This window comes from Apium graveolens, chromosome 5, assembly GCF_009905375.1.
Source record: "Apium graveolens cultivar Ventura chromosome 5, ASM990537v1, whole genome shotgun sequence".
NCBI lineage: Eukaryota > Viridiplantae > Streptophyta > Magnoliopsida > Apiales > Apiaceae > Apium > Apium graveolens.
Window position 1 is genome coordinate 181,318,365 of NC_133651.1, and position 20,428 is coordinate 181,338,792.

The 20,428-nt window shown below is 35.3% G+C and overlaps 1 non-coding gene across 1 annotated transcript; it reads right to left on the reverse strand.

Annotated features, from left to right (window-relative positions):
* Positions 1–19,074: 19,074 nt before the first annotated feature.
* On the reverse strand, positions 19,075–19,181 carry LOC141662167 (small nucleolar RNA R71). The gene has a single exon (XR_012550294.1). It is a non-coding gene; the product is annotated as a small nucleolar RNA R71 (small nucleolar RNA).
* Between the last annotated feature and the right edge of the window lie 1,247 nt (positions 19,182–20,428).

The window sequence follows — 20,428 nt, forward strand, 5'->3', positions numbered from 1 at the left end:
TGACAGGTGTCCAACAGTAACATTTTTGTTCAGAGTATAAGTACAACAGAGAGAAGATTTCTTTAATCTTTTATTTTCTTCATATTTTATCTCTCTCCTTACTTTTACTCTCTTTCTCTTTATTTCTCACGTTGGTTTTTCATACAGACATTATATCAAACACCTAACAGGCATACTTGAATCTCAATTTTTTTTCACATGGCACCAAAAGATTTAATCATTGATGGAGCTAAGTTTGTCCCCAACAACTATGATGCAGTTCTTGATCACACTGAATCTCCATCGGAATTGCACTTTGTGCAAGATCTTCTTGCACATAGTGAGGTTGGGTATGCATTAACACAGCCTGAATTCTTTTCAAGCCAACAAGTTCTGAGGTTTTGGAGGACTGGACTTTTTGATGATGGTGGTCAACATGGAACTCCCAGTATTATCTTCCAAGTGGGTGATTCATCCTTTGTAGTCACTCCTGGTACAGTACGCAGGGCTTTACATCTTCCAGAAGATTGTACTTTCTCAATTCCAGAGGACTCAGCCCTTCGGGAGTTAATGACTGAATTGGGATATGAAAAGAGTCTGACGAAACTTGGACAGTTGAAACAGGCTAATATCAGAAGAGAATGGAGTTTCTTCTTTGATTGCATCACCAAAGCTTTTGGGAACAAATGTTCGAATTTTGATGCTATCCCAATTCTGAGTCAGCACATAGGGTATGCTATTATTCATCAAACTCATTTTGATTTTGCAACTGGAATAATTGGTTTTATTGGGGATAGGATGACAGAGGATCGAGATGTTGTTTATTTTGCTAGATTCTGTCAACTTATTTACAGACTGCTCAACCTTCATCTTCAGCACCTACTGTGAAATCTTCATCTTCCAAGCCAAAGAGGACAAAGAATGTTCCTCAAACACCTCAAAAGAGAAGGAGGATTGCATTGAGAGATGAATCTGATTCTGAGGAACCGGTTCCTGCTAGAGAACCTGTTGTAACTGAAGCTGAGAAAGAGATTTCTCAGAAGGATTCTGAATTTGTGGGTTCTAGGCTTCTCAAGAGGCTTAGACGAATGACAGTTCCTGAAACTCCCAAGGAATCCAAATCAACAAGGAAGTACAAGAAACAGAGGGCACAAAGGCCAGTTTCAGATGATGAAGAGGAAACAGCTAAGGAAGGGGATCAGGAATCTCTGATCTCACAAGCCAAGGAATTTGCTCCAGTCACTTCTTATCCATCAACTCCATCTCAGGAAGCTGTATCTGACAAGGCTAACTCACCATCTGTGTCTCTTGTTGATCCAGGCACAAGTGCTGATATTGATGTTCAACACTTGGTTGTGTCTGAAGTATTTCTCTTAGAAGCTCCAACAGCAAATAATCCTTCCACAACACCTGTTACTGATCCTGTTTAAACTCCAGAGTTATCAACAACACCTTCTCTGCATCAAGATGCTGATGATCAGACTTTAGGTGAGCATCAAGATATGGCTGTTGATCAGAACTTAGTATCAGATCAGCAATTAGAGGATGCTGAAGCCTCCATTGCTACTCACACTGTTGTCTTATCAGAAGATACTGATTCTTTAAGTTCTGATGCTGCAAATGCTGGAGATATTGGTGATGCTGCTCCAACTATAGATGCTGATGAAGCAGGTCCTTCAGGACATACTCCTCAACAGACTCTTCCTAAGTCTGAACTGGTAAAGAAGTTTGTTACCGGGGAAGCACTAGTACCTTGGAGTGAAACTCCTGCAGGTCAGGAGTGGACTAAGGAATGGAACTCAGTTTTATGTGTTCCAACTGAAAAACATCTTGCTGAGCACTTGACTAAAGCTGATGAAATGTTAAATTCTGATGATTTTAAAACCCATCTTAGAGTCACTGCATTGAGTACTAAACATCTACAAGGTCTTCATTCAACTACTCATGCAGAGCTACACAAGATTCAGGAGAACTTTATCAAACAGGAACAAGTTTGGAAAATAGATAAGAAAAAGTTCTTTCAACCTACCATTGACAGGATTGCTTATATTGAGAAAACTCAAGAGAAACAACAAGCTCAGATTGATGAAATTCTGACAAATCAAGCTTCTCAGCAATCGCAACTTACTGAAATCCAATCCTCAGTGGAATTACTTATCTCTCTTTTACTACCTGCTGATGCCAAAAAGGGGGAGAAGGTAATTAAGTCCAAATGCAAAACTAACAAGACACTGCAAGGAAAGGATGATGGAAATGATGATCAAGGATACTCTGGAATGGGTAGCGGTCATAGTCAAGGTAGAAGGTTTACATCAAGACAAGCTAGTCACAGGACAAGTTCTGATACTGGGAAAAGAATAAGTTCTGCTGCTGGTAAAAGGATAAGTTCTGATGAACTTCTAGATCTTGATGAGGAAATGTCAAGACAGTTATTTCTTCAAGAAAATCCAGAAATGGACTTGGAAAGTTTAAAGGAAGAAGAAGCCAGACTTAAATCAGAGAAAGTCACATCTAAATCTGAAGCTTCTGGTAAAAAATCACTTCCAAAACTCAAAGGCATTGTGATCAAAGAAAGGACACATACTGAAGCAACATTGGCTAGATCACAACCACAGATAGATCCAAGATCCAAGGGTAAATAAAAGGTTGGTGAACCTATCAAGGTTTATGTACCTCCTGAGGAAGAAGAAATTACTGATGAAAAGGATGATCTTGCTCTGACTTCAAGAAAAGTTCTTAAAACAACCTCTGACATGGCTCAAGTTGTTCAGAGTCAAAAAATTGTAAGTTCTGATATTCAGAAGAAGCAAGTAACCTCTGACATAGCTCAAGTTAACTTGATATCAGAAAATAGATCAAAGACACTCCTACCAGGATTCACTAAAGCAAAGCAGACTCAATCTTTGAAGACTACTGCAAGTGGTTTTGAAGCAAGAGTAGTTACTGGAAAGGAAGCTAGAGATAAAACTGGATTGGGAAGTGCTGATGAAAGAAGAGTACACAACACTACCAATGATCCAACTTCCTTGAGTGAACCAGGTATTGGAGCAACTCCTGAGAGATTGAATCAACTGGAATCTGTACAGATGGTTTACCATACTTACTTGAAAGAATACATCATGTTGTATTTCATGACAGATGGTAGGGTTTATCATATAAGACAAAATGCCATTCCATTGAAGTATTTTGAAGAATTGGAGCATGTACTTTTCTTACTTCAAGTGGATGACAGAATAACAGGGACTACTGCAAACTACTTAAAAGAACAGATTCAGAGACAGAAAAGGCTTTATTCTGTTAAGTCTGACAGCATATATGTTCCAAAGTACAGAGATTACAATGGTGATATTGTTGATATGAAGCCTAATACTGCACAGATAAGAACATATCTTGGTATTAAGGGACTTGAATTCAATCTAGAGTCTGACAAAGCTTATGTCATAAGACTAGATCAGGAGTTGAGAAAAGCAAAGATCAATGATCTCAGAGCTGCAATCTTTCAAACTGGTGAAGATACTGCAGAGCTTAAAGATGTCAAAAGGAGAATGATTGATGAACTCAGATATGCTGAGAAATGTTTGTTGAAGAACTATCTCAGAACAAATCCTGACATCAGAGAGATCAGAAAATGATGAAGCCAAGTCGAAGATCTACAACTGCTTAAATTCTGATATTTATACAGACTGAAGTTGTTATCAGAAGTTGAAATTGGTAAAAGCTTTAAGGACTGTAAGTTGTAGTTATCTAGTCTAATTCTCATGCATTTGTACTTAATGTTTTTGACATCATCAAATATCTGTTAAACTTGTATATTATGTTACAAGTTGGGGGAGATTGTTAGATTTATTTGATAATGTCATGGCTAATATGTTTTATGTTTAGCTTTCAGATCTTACTTGAACAGGATAAATCAGTACTTAATTGTTGATCAGTACTTATACTGGAAGTCAGGACTTAAGGATATCAGTACTTATGATATCAGGAGATAATCATCAGAAGATAGATATCAGAACTTAAGTGCTGAAGGACGATCAGATAAGGACAGTAGCTGATTAAAGGAAAGAAGATCAAGATAAACATAAGAAGAGATATGCATGAAGAAGGAATTCTGTAAAGAATGGAATACTTGGAAGAAAAGATATCTGATTGATATATTTTAGGAAGCAGAATTATATTCCATATCAATTAGCGATTATCTTGTAACTGTGTAGTATATAAACACAGACATAGGGTTTACACTATAAGTGTTATCATTATTAGAGAAGATTATTCATTGTAACCCTAGCAGCTCTCGTGATATTTGTTCATCACTGAGAGGTAACAGTTCCATACTGTAACAGAGTTTATTGTTTCAATAAAGTTTGTTTTCTGTTACTTAAGTTCTTAAAGTTCGATTTGAGTGTACTATACACTGTATTCACCCCCTCTACAGTGTGTGTGTGACCTAACAGAATCATTTTTGGAACTCATATCAGACCAGTATTTTAACGAATCAACGAATAAACACGCGAGTGAATAAAAGCCAAAAAATTACCGAAATAATTTTAAAATTCTCGAAATATTCCAAACTTAATAAAATATGGATTTCATAATTTTTGAAGAATTCTGGAATTGTATACTGATTTTACAATTAAATGAAATCAAAAAATTATTTAAAGTTGAATAATCAATAAAATATTGATTTCTAAATTTTATAAACTCCTAAAAATAATAAATAGAATTATAAAGCAATAAAAATAATTTTAGAAACAATTTTAGCATTTATGAGAATAAATATTCAATAAAAATCATTTTAAAAGAAAAATGAATTCATATAGCTCAATAATTAATTATGAAATTAATCTTCGTACCGAACACATTACACATAATTAATAATAAAGCAATACACAGCTGACATAATCATTCCATATTTTAGTTATTTAATAATTCGATAATTACATTGACATATCGGATCCGAAAATAGATTACTTAGCCGCTAAGTAACTATAAAGATGATACAGTTTTAATACCAGATTTGCATAATTATTAAAATAGAGCCTCTTATAAAACACTTTATACAAAGATAAGGTGATAAAACCTCGACTTTCGAGAATACGAGTTTTATCGATCTATAAAATGATTAGCGCATCGAAAATTTCACGTCGGGTCTCGTACAGGTCAAACCATACCCCAGATCTAAAAAGTCAAAACAGGAAAAGTGTTCAGAATTATCAGTTTAGGTTAGGAAGGAGCTTTCGAAAGAGTTCCGGGTTGTAAAAACGCAGAAACGGTTGAAGTGGGACGATTTTTGATTCTAAAAAGTAAATTTATAATTACGTAAAAATAATCATTATTAATCATATAAATCCTTATAAAATCATATAATAATCCAAAAATTGCCAGAAAAATACCAAAATTATCTATATTTAATTCTGGATAATTAGTAATTAAAATATCCTAATTTTATCAGATATCAACACCCAAATATTAATATCAATCATCAAATAATTCACCAAAATTCACATAATAATCACATAATAATTATTTATTGATAAAAATAATTACACAATATTTCTCGGACGTTACATGGTAGATATGTATTTGTGGATTAGTATCCTATATGTGTGGTTCGTATCAGAGAATTCAACAATCAATGGTTTATAAGAAATCAGGCTTACGACTCAAGATTAATAAGAATCAGAGTTTAGGGTTAAGTACTTCAAAGTACTTGCAATATAACGAGAATGAACATAACTACTTACGACATATGTGAAGAGAGTTCGAAGATACTTACAATATACTACAAGAAAGTTCAAGGATACTTGCCTTATCAATTCGGTTTTACTTTACTAGCACTTGTCAATTGGTTCTCACTCACTAACCACTTGTTTTCCCTTTCTACGTCTCGATTCCTCTATTAGACATCACATGTACTTATCAATACTACTTCTTATCTCATTTTATTCGTTACAAGCTTCTACATACCCTTCGTTTCACCCAAATCTGACACACGGATTGAAAGTTACCGCAAAAACAGTCAAACAATGCACAAACAGTCATATTATACAGCAATCAGATCACATATAGCACATAGCACGTAAGATATTCAATAAAAATAATTATTCAAAGAAGATTCAGGGTTAAAATGATTTTTCAGGTATTTAATACGAATTTTTGAATATTTTTCGGAGTTTAAACGGGTCTCCGAATTATTTTATAATTAAATAATAGGGTTCGAACACCCGAATCTGACTTTAAAATGATTTAATCATAATTATCGAGCCTTGAAAATAATTTAAAATAATATTTTAAAGCTCGAAACTAATTTTTGAAATTTTTAAATCCAAATAAATAATTAAATCTAATTAAATAATCAATTAAATTAATTAATAACTAATTAAATTAATTAATCAATTAATATTTAAATTAATGACTAATTAAATAATTAATTATCAACTAAAATTAATTAATTAAGATTTATTTTAGAATTAAAAATAATTTTCAGTAAATAAATAATAAATTTTTGGAATTTTAAAATAATTAAAAGAAATTTCTGAAAATATTATAAAAAGAATTATAATTTCTGAAAATAATTATACAGGAATCTGGCTTTTGAAAAATTTTGAAAACGCAGGGACTGAAATGAAAACATTGCAAAACTCAGGGGACCTATTTGCAATTTGTCCCCGTCCCCGTCACCGGTCGCCGACGATCGCCATTAACGGCGATCCTGAGCTTTTCTGGTGACACAAAACCGGCCTAGAAACATCCCAAAACATTAGTATTCACTCTACTTTTCTCCAGGAACATAATTATGCAAACAAAATCACCAGAAAAACAACGAATCGGCCGAAAAATAACTGGAAAAACTCGTCGCCGGTTGGGTCGAATTTTCCGATCAAAACCTTCCAGGAATCGTCTGTTAGAACCAGTGGTACCATTCGATTCGTCTTTCGACGATCTACAATTTGGTACAATCAATTTCAAAGAATAACCCCAAACAAAGAAATACCCAAATTTCAATTAAGAACATTCAAAACTATAAACCCTAGTTCTTCAATTCGAGAATCAAACAGCAATTTGAACATGTTATTGAACTCCAAATTCATCATATAATATACCAAAAATATCAGGACAAAATTATCTACATGATTCAAGCATCAAATCATAAACAACATCAACATCAAAAATTCCTATTTTAATTACGAATTAATTCGAATTAAAATAAATAAATAAAAAAAACCTTGATTTCTGCACTGAAATGAATAATTGATTATGAAATAACTTTTAGAAAGCTTCGATTCGGTATATGGCACGCTCGATTCCGAGTTCGATAACGCCTTCGAATTTGAGTTTGATTTTCAAGAACGCGACGATTAATTAGGGTTTTCTCTGTATTTTCTATATTTTTACTAATCGATTATGAATATACAAATAAAATGAAATAAGAAATAGGCTATTTATATTTATAGAATATTAATATGTGTCGGATCGTATTGGATCAAAAAATAAGTTACTTAGCCGCTAAGTAACTGCAAAAACGATCCGATTGGATAATGTTTTGGATAACTATCAACCTGTTTTGGATCATTATCAAAAATTTTGGATAACTATTAAAAACTTTTGGATAATTATCAAGACCGGACTTCTTATAAAATACTTTATACGAAGATAATGTTATCAAAATGGTTATTGTATCGAAAATTTTGTGTCGGGACATGTACGGGTCAACCGTACTCCGGATTGAAAAATCAAAACACGGAAAATGTTCAGAATAATCAAATTAGGTTAGGATGGAGTTTTTCGAAGAGTTTCGGTTGTAAAAACTCAAAAACGGTTAAAGTTGGACGATTCCCACCTTTATAAAATAGTTTTATAATTATTCAAAAAATAATTCGTAAATTCATAAATTATTCTAAAATCATATAACAGTCCAAAAATTACTATAAAAATACCATAATTATCTATATTTTATTCCTGACAAAATAAAATTAACATACTTATACTTAATTACATATAAACATCCACTTATCAACACCAATCATCAGATAATTCACCAAAAATCACATAATAATCGCATAATAATTATTTATTGATAAAAATAATTACACGCTATGTCTCGGATATTAAAATAACATTATCAATAAAGTGACCCATCAAACACATGTAATTGATTCTTTGATTAGAGGTTTTGTTGTTAGAAAAATAAATTGAGTTGGCTCACACAATACACTCATTAAGCTATCTCTCCTACTAACATACATAGTAAATCAATCACGGACAACCTTAAATCTAAAAAGAATATGAAACATCGGACAACAATCATGCATAAAAATTTAAAAAAACCACGTTATCCCCAAACATAAATGACAACTCATCAATGATTATTATTTTAATATACAACTGACTCCATGAATCTTTGTCATATGTCCAATTTCGTAAAGAAGCACCAACATCTGTACTATTTTGAAATGATATTTTAGCTTGATTAGAGGCAATATTATATAGCTTAGAGCATCTCCAATGCAAGAAAATCTTTAGCTAAAAGTATAGGTGACATACTATAAATATAAATAATAGAGATTTTGTAAAAAAAAGTAAGCACTCCAATGGGACATTCCCCTTTGCTAAAAATATAGCCAACCTCTTCATGTTGGTCATATTTGTTGAATCTCTCATAGCCAAATACCATATCACATATTACCATATCAAAATAAAATATTCTTGAGAGTTTTTAGAATTCCATACCAACCTCTTCAAGCTCATAGGTTTCTAGAATTCCCTACAGTCTTTCCAGGGTGAATCCCTTGTAAACTTGAGAGTCCACATAGGCTTCATCTTGAGAAAGAAGATGTAGGTTCATCTTCACTCCAACGTCCTTTCTAATCATCTTGCTGATTGTGGTGATCTTTACACTCTTTGTACTTGAAGAGCAAGCTCTGATACCAATTATTAATCCCAAACAATGCAACAAGAATTACAGAAGGGGGTTGAATGTAATTCTGGCTAATTTTTTTGATTTTAAGAATGTTCTTACTTAATATATAACTATGTTTGATTTTGCAAGATGTGTGGAATGAGAATAAAATAGAAATCAAAACACAAAGCTTTAAAACTTTCTGATGGATTTGAACTTATCCACCAGAGATATATATAAAGTTGAGAACTCTATGATGCTTGAATAACACACAACTGCTTACAAGAGAACTTACATAATTACCAAGAGATTCTTAACAGATGCAGCCTTTTCTATCTCTCTGAAGATAATGCTTACTCAGTTAAGTTGTTCTACTTACTACACTTGGTTTATATATCACCAAGTTACATGATAGTAAGAAAAGACAATAAGACAAACTAAATCTAGTCCAACTTCATGCTGCTACATTACTTTATCCAGTATCTTTGAATATCTTCATAATTGCATGGAAATGGTAATGCTTCTTTGTTCTCTAAGTCCTGCAATTAGGCTGCCACATTCCATTTGCAAACACCTGATGCATGTGACTGTGTTGTCACTGTCAACTGCTCTTTTGAATTTATGATCATCTGTCGGGACTATGTTGGTCATCCGTCGGGAGTCTTGTTGATTATCTGCCGGGAGCCTTTGACTCTATTTCACTTATACAGAATTACAAGACATCTTATATATATAATTAGCCAACCTATTTTCCATATCAATCTAGTAGTCAACATGACTCGAATCCTACAGTATCTACTCAACTAAAACATTGTTGTTTGCAGAAATGTGTTACAATACTTATTGTTACATAAGCTACACTCTCGATGGATGTTCAGAGGTCATCCATCGGGACTATAAAGATCATCCGTCGAGAGCTACAAAAACACTAAGTTAAATCTACTAAGGTGTTTTGTTCAATTTATCATCAAATTCACAACATATTTCTAACAATCTCCCCCAATTTATGTCTACTGGAATTGTAGCCATAAATTAAGAGAAACTTGATGATAATAAATCACCCTAAATGTACAGATTGAATTATGGTAGATAAAATTAGTAAGTGCTACAGTTTATTTGAAAATTGAACAAAGTAAAGTGTACAAAGAGTTCTCACATTCATTATCAAGGTGCTCCTTTAGTCTGAGCAGATGTTTTCTATTTCCTTGATTGTCTTGATTTCTTCCCAAGCTTTTAGTTGTTTTCTTCTATTTGATATTGGAGTTGTCTGTGAAATTCAAACTCTTCAGCATTTGATAGATTCGGCTTTCCTTGCATTATCAATAGAGTCTCATTGCTTGAGATGCTCAATTGGTCATCCAGTCTGAAGAATCTCCTAACACCTTTATCATCCATGAATTTCATCAGCCAGTAAGGCCTCAAGTGCACTGTATTTCCTGTGAAGGGAATGGATAGAGTTTTTGGAAGTGCATTTGAGGCTTTTCAGCTCCTGAGTTCTTCTATCTTCTTTAGAATCAATTTCTTGGCTGTCACATTAAATCCAAAGTTTTTCTTGAAGGATGAGAAGTTCTTTATCAAAACAGAACAACTTTCTTGAAGAATTCTGTGAAGGGGCCATATGATCTCTTTCCCACCCTTGTATTGGAACACCAGTCTTTCAGGGAGATTTCTGTGAGCGTCAATTCCCCTCACTTCTTCTAATTTATCCATGTAGAGATTGATATCTGAAAATTCCTTGATATCACGGATGTATAGAAGATCTCCCTTGTTGACAGTTGGTTGAGCTTTGGTTAAGGTTTCGGTTCTGAGTTTCACAGGCTTGACCTTCTTGATTGCTATTGTCTTTGTCTTCTTTTACTTGTTGAAGATTGGTAAGTTAAGTTCAGGAAGAGGCAAATTATCCCAGTCTATAGGCTCATCCTTGGGAACTAATGGCTCACCATGAAAGTTCTTTGTAGGATCTACCTTAAATTTATCATGTACTTCTGAGGGCTTGGATGTTTGAGTTGAAGTTGTAGACTGTTTAGGAATGTAGTCTTCCATCTTGTCATCATTAAAATCCAACATTCTTTTAGGAAGAATCTTATATCTAAACTTCCTTTTCTATTGAGGTTCCTTGTGCATTTTATGATCTTGATCTTCAGCTACCACAGGTGGTTTCTCAGAAATCTCAGTTGCAGTTTTCACAGCTTGAAGTTTGGCTACTATAGCAGCTTGCTTCTTCTTCTATTTGAGCTTTTTAGCATCTAAAGCAGCCTGCTTCTTTTCTTGCTTGATTCTCTCTTTTTCTTCCTTCTTAGCTTCTGCAAACTGAGGGTGTCCAGCCACTATACAGATTTCTTTCCCATTCTTGTAGATCTTAGCAATTCTTCTTTTTAGCACTGAGTCAGTCAAATCTTTGAAGAATGCAATGGACCTTGCCAACAGCTTCTTTTCATCTGGCCTTGGAGTCTCAAACATCAGATCCAAGGTATTTTTGTGAGATGACTTTGGATAATTCCTTTTCGGCTTCAAAACCAAGTTGGCTTTTGGAGACTTCATGCATGAAGGTTGGCCCTTTTCCAGATTACTTAGACTTATGTCATTCACAGAAATTTGCTTGACTTGAGAGAAGTGATGAAAGGTCTTGTTTGGTTTCTCAATTGGACCAAATTTCTTTGTGATTTCTTCATCAATCTTCCTCCGTTTGTCATCCAATTCTTTCTCAACTGCTGCAACATCAAGCTTCTTAAAATTTGTCTTTAATTCCAACTTAGCAGCTGCTATATGGATCAGATCAATGTTGTCCAAGACTGGTGGCTTAGGATAAGTAATTTCTAGAACAATTACTTGACTAACTTGTATGTTTAGCACATTCTCCCCCTCACTGATTGGCTCTCCTTGACCAACTGGGACAAGTGAATCATTCTCCCCCTTTTTGTTAGCATCAAGTTGAGTGGAGGTAGAAGTTTGTACAACCACTAACTTTTGAAGCAACTGAGTTTGCTGGGCTTGACGTAAATGAATTGCAGTGATAAAAGCTTCCAAATTTTTAAGTCTCGTATCCAAAGAGTCCACCTTGCTGGCAAGATTAGAGTTTTTCCTTAGTTGTCTGTTGATGTCAAGCAGGGTTGTGTTAGGAAATTTAGCATCCAATCTCTTAGAGACATCCTTCTTGACTTGATCAATATTTGTTTTAATTGCAGTGACATCCAGATTGTATTGAAGAAATTGAATTTGGTGCAGTTGAAGATAATTGAGATGTGCTTGAAGTAGCTTCTTGGTGTTGGCATTGGTTGTAGCTTGAAGAGTTGTTTGAGTTTGTTGAATGATATGAAAGAGAGTAGACTTGAAATGTTGCTCATCACATTCTTTGGAAAATGCCCAAGATGGCATGCTGGATCTTGAGCTAGGGCTGACATATCCCCCTATGTCCATTGAATCTCCTTTATCATCATCTTCATCACCAAATAAACCCTCAGAACCACTAGTTCCATAATCAATGTCATCACCAGTTGTGGGTGGCATGGTTGAGATGGCATCATTGGCCCTTTGCATAGAAGCAATAGTATGCACCAAGTTAAGCATCCTTTCAGCATCCTCATTGCCCTGTCCAACTAGAGTTTAATAAGCTGAAATAGGATGAGTAAATGTCTCAGCATCCAAGGAGATAGAATCTATGACAACTTGATATTCTTGCTGAAAAGGTCTGACCCAAATTGAGCAAGGGCGGCCATTTCGCGATATTGTAGTCTCTCCTTTTCTGCATCACTAACATTCATTGACTCACTGGCAATGGCTTCCATCCTTATATCTCTTGAACCTGCATTTCTCTCATTTTCTCTATTTTCTTGCATCAAGGGCTCCCCTTGGCTCACCACCTTCACACCCTCACCTTCACCTACTAAGGTGGAACTCCCCTCACTCACTTTCGCCAAGCTGGAAGAAATAGCCTGCATAATTTCTCTCTTTTCCTCTCCTTTTGCCTGAGAGTAACTCAGCCTCTCACTCAGTTCACTCCATTCCCTCAATCTTAGGATTGATTGTACAACTACTAACTCATCTACACTTGTAACAATTGTTGAAAAATCAGCTTAAATAGTGCGTACCGACGGATGAGGAACATCCATCGGGGTAGTAGTTAAGATAGCCGACAGATGACTGCTGTTAGGCACATCCGTCGGGATACAATCACTGGCCAACAGATGAACAATATCCACTAGAATAGAGGAAATGATAGAGTTTGGAGTTAAAACTATTGTGGACTCTGTGCAGATTGATGATAATTTAGGCACATAAGTCTCAACCGTTCCTGAAAGAATTGGCAAGTGAGCCAACAAATCATCTAGAAGATGATGCTCACTTGCACTGAATTTTGGCTTCTCCAACAGAGTTAAAGAAGGAAAATCAGAGATTGATGTGTGAATCATATCCACATCATGAGAATTGGTCAGGGAGTTTTGTATGTTTGGTGCTTCTATTGTTAAAGATTTTGGTTGTGACTCCACATTTATTGGAGCCACATCAAGATGAATTTGAGATGGTGCATTGATTGAGTCTTTAGCTGCAGCTTGCACTGTGTGTGATCCCTGTGTATCCCCATGTTTTCTATCTTTCTTCTTTCTTATATATGTTTGGGGTGACTTTGTGTCCCTAACCCTTTTGGCCTGTGCTCCTGGTTGGGAGCTTGTTTCGATAGTAACATTCTTTTGGGAGGATGAAACTAGAGTTGTGCTAATTTCCTTATTAAGCACCACAGTTTGTTGGGAAACTGTGGTGTGCCTAGGTTTGGGTACACTCACCTCATCATCCTTATTCTTAGGGTTTCTTTTATGTTCACCCTGTCCCTCACCAATCTTTCCCACCTTCACATTCCCCTCTTTGGTTTTAGCGGATTTTGAAACTGGCATCTTTTGAGAGACACCAGAGTGTGGTTTCTTTGATTTGGATTTTGAAGATTTAGATTTTGAAGATTTAGATTTTATGGCTTGGGTAGGCATCTGTTGGGTCATTGACATAGATGACATAGCCATAGTCAATGGCAAAGAAATTTGGGAGGTAGAAGGAGTAGAGACAGAAGTATTTACCTCACTTACCTGAGGTTCCTCCGTGATAGGTAAATAAATAAGGGGCACTTCCTTGTGGTGATCTGCTCTGTTTAAATCTGCAATTATTCTCCATTCTTGAACCCAACAATCCAGTTTGTTGGTTGGGTTCTCCATCAAAAGATTCTCATAAATATGGTTAGCAATAATTATAAAGAATCTAGCATAATAAACATTTTTATATCTCTTTTTGATCTCCCTTAACTTGTAACCTAACTCAAACATGATAGTATCACTAAAATTATAGTAATAATTAGTAAGTAGCATGTAGAGCATGTTGAGCATGGTAGTGTTGATAGAATCAAAATTGCTTATCTTACCTGAAAACACTTCGGTAACTACATCACACAAATAACTCCACTCTTTCCTAAGACCTAGCCTTCAAATCTCACTTAACTTAGTGGTAGGAAGTGCATAGCCAATAGAATTAAGTAAGCTAACTAAATCAGCATCTGTGTGTGGTTTAGTAGTAGTGTTATCAGGAATTTTAAATCATGCTTGAATAGTATCACTGTTAATGCAAAATTCCTTACTTTTAATGGTGAGAGTTATTGTTCAGTTGCTTGATAGACAGCGGTAGTCCACATCTCCTCCACAAATTTATAGTAGATTGTGGGTGATTCCAGCATGGCATTACTAAGCTTGCATCCATTCACAAAATCCATCATTTTGTGATAATCCTCAGAGGCTGGAATTTCCTTGTTCACAAGATCATGTCTCAGTCAGGATTCATCATTTTGTGATAATTGCAATAGAGAAAGATAAAAGTTAAAATTAACTTGAAGTAAGGCTTTTATGTATTTTCAGATAAAATGGGATAAATTAAAGGTAAAAATTAAAGAACCAATGAGAATTACCCAAAATAGCCGTTTAAAAGTAAAATAAATTGTCAAAATTCTGTCAATTATCCGTCGTGATATACTTACATACTGTAAGTATCCGATGGATAATGTTTAGAATTTTGACGGCTAAGATGTAGACAATTCGACGGATGAGAATAAATCAATTATCCATCGGATTTAAAATAATCCAGAAAAGTAATTGAGTTTTACCAAGCTCTTCTATTTCGACGGATTATCAAATTCGATGGATAATGAATCATCCGACGGGATATAAATTTTGAGTAAACCAAAATTTCATCTAAAACAGATCAATTAAGTTTCTGGATGCATTACAACTTGCAAAATTATCAGAAATAATTTAAGAAAAATTAAGCATACCTAACTCACTTACCAACCTAGTAAAGGTGGATTCATCAAGTGGCTTGGTAAAGATATCTGAAAGCTGCTTCTCACTTGGAACAAAATGAAGTTCCACAGTACCACTCATTACATGTTCCCTAATGAAGTGATACTTGATGTCTATATGATTTGTTCTTGAATGCTGTACTAGATTTTCAGTAATGGCAATTGTTCTTGTGTTATCACAGAAAATAGGAATTTTGTCCACTCACAGACCATAGTCCAACAATTGGTTTTTCATCCATAGAATTTATGCATAACAACTTGCAGTAGCAATAAATTCAGCCTCATCTGTAGAAGTAGAGAATGAACTTTGTTTTTTACTGAACCAGGATACTATCTTGTTTCCTAAAAAATGACAGGTTCATGTTATGCTTTTTCTATCAATCTTGCACCCTGCATAGTCTGCATATGAATAACCAGTTAGATCAAAACCAGAATCACTAGGGTACCAAATACCAAGTTTTGGTGTTCTCTTGAGATATCTGAAAATTTTCTTTATAGCTATTAAATGAGATTCTCTAGGATCAGCCTGAAATCTAGCACAGAGACAAGTAGCAAACATTATATATGGACTACTAGCTGTTAAGTACAAAAGTGAGCCGACCATGCCTCTATAGCTTGAAATATCCACAGACTTTTCAGTAGTGTTTAATTCAAGTTTAGTTGCAGTGGCCATGGGAGTTTTTGCAAATGTGCAATCCATTAGATCAAACTTCTTTAAAAGATCATAAATATATTTGGTTTGACTAATGAATATTCAGTCACTAACTTGCTTAACTTGTAAACGAAAAAAGTAAGTTAGTTCTCCCATCATGCTCATTTCATATTTACTTTGCATCAATTTGACAAACCTTTTGCAAAGTTTTTCATCTGTAGAGCCAAATATAATATCATCTAGATAAATTTGAACAAGTATACTAGAGCCATTAACATTTCTAAAGAATAAAGTTTTGTCAACAGTACCTCTTGTGAAGTGATTTCCTAAGAGAAACTTTGACAAAGTATCATACCAGGCTCTAGGTGCTTGCTTTAGTCCATAAAGTGCTTTCAAAAGATAGTAGACATATTCTGGAAAATTTGGATCTTCAAAACCAGGAGGCTGACTAACATAGACTTCATCCTCCAAATCTCCATTTAGAAAGGCACTTTTGACATCCATTTGATAGATTTGAAATTGGTATGGGCTGCATAGGCTAAGAAAATTCGGATGGCTTCAAGTCTTGCAACAAGAGCAAAAGTTTCATCAAAATCTATTCATTCTTGTTGACAGTAGCCCTTAGCAACCAATCTAGCTTTGTTCTTGACAATTATGTCATTTTCATCCGTCTTGTTTCTGAATACACATTTGGTGTCAATTGGATTCTTTCCTTTAGGCTTGGGTACTAGCTTCCATACCTTGTTCCTTTTAAATTGGTTTAGCTCCTCCTGCAAAGTTAGAACCCAGGATCCAACAGAGCTTCTTCTACCTTCTTTGGTTCTTCCTTTGAGATAAAGTTGATATACAAACATTCTCTTTGAGTTGTTTTCCTTATTTGAACTCTAGAAGATGCATCACCAATAATGAGCTCAAAAGGGTGATCTCTAGTCCATTTTTGTTGTTGTGGTAGATTAATTCTAGATGAAGAGGCATCGTCATTGTCTTGATGTGTGACTGAGTTTTGATTAGAAAAAACTCCCCCCTAAGTTTGTCAATCTTTGATTTGAAGAAGGAGTTCTTTCTGTAAGTGATCTGTTTTGAATTCAGCTTCTCTCATTTTTGTTGAGTAGCATTTATGACACTTTATAATGCTCCATAAAGCTTTGAATTGGTGTTTTTTGTACTCCTGTTATTGGTGTTTTAATGTGTTTTCTAGTATTTTTGCATTTCAAGCATTAATCCGGGATTCAGGTGATTTAGCATTGATTTTATGCTAATATGGTGTTAGGATGGTGTCCAAGGAATAAAGCTCGTGAAGACCAACTCATTGCAGTAAGAAAAGAAGAAGAATGGAATTTTCTCCAGAATGCCAGCGTGCCCGCACTGTCATAGCGCGCGCCCGCGCCCAAGTACAGAGGCACAGCGCGCCCGCGCTGATCAAGCGCGCGGCCGCGTCGGGTCGGGAAATTTAAATCCTGATTCTATTGGGCTTCTGATTGGAGGACTTCTACTACACATGGGATGCTATATATACCTAAATAAATGTCGTTTTTCATAAGGAGACGTAACGGAGCTTAAGGAGAAGACGACAAGAAGACCTATAGCACAATTCAACGAAGGTGAAGAATATCTAGTTTATACTTGTGATTCTTCATTTTAAGTTGTAACTTTGGATGCTAGTTTTCTTATTCGTGAACCTATACTCTTGTTTCATAATTTTTTTATTATTTTTTTATAAAGACTACATTTATTATACCATACTTTCATTAGAACCCACATTTATCATGAGTCCGATTATGGGCTAATCGTTATCGTGGGGTTCTAGCGGATTTATTTATGGATTTCTTTAGTTGATTTGTTTCGATACCTTATTGTGTGGTGATTGTATGATAACCTAGTTTTGGTTGTGCTTATTCGTCTTATGACAATCGTGATCTTATAAGATAGCGTGTTAATTCTTAATAAAGCGAAAGTGAATTTAAGGGTTTAGAACTTGCCATGCTAGCATAGGTTCATGTTTAATTGTTATGCATGATTCGTAAGTAATTTTAACCATCTTACTTGCCCTATGTAATCATGATAGATAACTAGTGCATTAAGCCATTATGTTGTCAAATTTTATAGACATATAGGGTCTCAATATAATTGGTGTCTATTTAGCTTCTATCTCTTTTGTGGATGTTTGGTAGTATCGTATTCGTACAACGAAAGTTGGCGTTTATCAGTTTCGTGTTATCTGATTAGTGTCATCATCATTATATGCTAAGGTTAAAAATGAAAAGGCTATTGAATGAAGTACTTAATGAAGTTAGAATCCCATGTTTGTGTCATATATTATTCAACTCTCTTTAATCTCTTAGTTAATGTTCTCTACTATAATTCTCAATAGTTAATCGTAGTATAATCAAAACCTAAATTGTTATTCATCTTAGCATTGAATAATAGCCATATCATTGTTGCATAAGTGCATAAATCACATAGTAAATTTAACCAGTCTCCGTGGGAACGAACTAGAAATAATTCTGTATTACTTGAGATCGCGTATACTTATGTGAATTATTAGCGCGTGCTTGGAGACTAACAAGTTTTTGGCGCCACTACCGGGGACTCGGTGTTAACTTTTAGTTTATGTGTTTGTCATCAGTGATCGTTAAAGTTCATTGAATCGGACATTGTTACTTACCTACTATTTTCTTTGTCGTATTTCAAGTACTCTAGCGAGCGTATATGCATACGCGTTCGCGGGCTCATATGAGAACTCTAGATCAAGCCAAGGAAGAAGTTGTAGTGATTCGAAGGGAAGTTTTTTAGGATAAAGAGAAAGGATGAAGAGAAAGTTGAGGAACCAGCTTTAGTAGTGATGGGAGATCAAGCAGAAATTCCTTAGGATCTGATGGACTATTCTTAGCCTAAGATCAATGATATTCAGTCGAGCATCATCAGACCAGCCATCTCGGCTAAGACTTTTGAGATCAAGTCGAGCACGATTAAGATGATACAGAATGCAGTTCATTTTGGGGGTTCTCCTACAGAAGACCCCAACATGCACATCAGAGATTTCATCAAGATCTGTAACACTTTCAAGTTCAATTGGGTGACTGAAGATGCTATCAAGCTATGACTCTTCCCATTTTCTCTAAGGGATAAAGCAAAGTGTTGGTTACATTCTCTACCAAATGGGAGGATCTTGCTCAAAATTTTCTCACTAAATTATTTCCTATGGCGAAGACTGCTGCAATCAGGAATGCTCTTACTCAGTTTTCACAGCAAACCGGAGAATCTTTGTGTGAGGCTTGGGATGGATATAAGGAGATGCTAAGGAAGTGCCCACATCATGTCATGCCTGATTGGATGATTATAAACTGTTTCTATAATGGTTTGGGCGCTCATTCTAGACCTATGCTCGATGCAGCGTCTGGTGGAGCCTTATGGGCCAAAAGCTATAATGAAGCTTATGAGTTGATTGAGCTAATGGCAGCTAATGAATATCAGAATCCTACGCAACGAATGTTGCAAGGAAAGGTAGCAGGAATTCTGGAAGTGGATACAACTACTGCTATAGCTGCTCAACTTCAGGCTTTGACGATGAAAGTGGACTTTTTGGCTAATTATGGAGTTAATCAAAGCACTAGTGTTTGTGAGCTTTGTGCGGGGGCACATGAAACTAAGCAGTGCGCTATTTCTAGAGAATTAGCTCAATTTGTGAGCAACTTTCAGAGATCACAGCAACAAGCTCCAACCACTTATCATCCAAATAACCGCAATCATCCTAACTTCAGCTGAAGTAACAATCAGAATACGGTGCACCAATCTTATCAGCCATACACAGCAAAGCAGTATAACCCTCCTGGTTTTCAGCAACTGTAGTATGCCCCTAGGCAACAACTTCAACTTCAGCAGTTACCGCAAGCTAATGAAAAATCTGAATTGGAAGAGTTGAAGCTCATGTGCAAGAGCCAAGCTATTTCTATCAAGACCTTGCAGAATCAGATTGGGCAAATTACTAATGCAATACTGAATCGTCAACCTGGCACGCTTCCAAGCGATACTGAAGTTCTAGGAAATAAGGAAGCTAAGGAGCATATTAAGGCAATTACATTGAGGTCTGCTAAGGTTGCAAATCCTGAAAAAGCAAAGACTCCAGGATCAGAAGTTAAAACTGAAGAAGAAGAATTGCAGAAGGAAGTAGAAGTGGAACCAAGAAAGACTATTATTGAGCACACTCCTCCTGAGGGTAATACAGGGAAGAAACAGATCTATCATCCACATCTTTTTCCTAAGAGGCTGCAGAAGAAAAAGCTTGATAAGTAATTTGCGAAGTTTTTGGAGGTGTTCAAGAAACTTCACATCAACATACCTTTCTCCGAAGCTCTTGAACAAATGCTTAGTTATGTGAAGTTCATGAAAGTTATACTCTCTAGGAAGGTGAAGCTTGATGACTTAGAGACCGTTGCTCTCATGGAGGAATGTAGGGTTGTGCTATAACAGAAATTGCCTCCTAAGCTTAAAGATCCTGGAAACTTCACTATTCCTTGCATAATTGGAAAGGTGTCATTTGACAAGTGTCTATGTGACTTGGGAGCTAGCA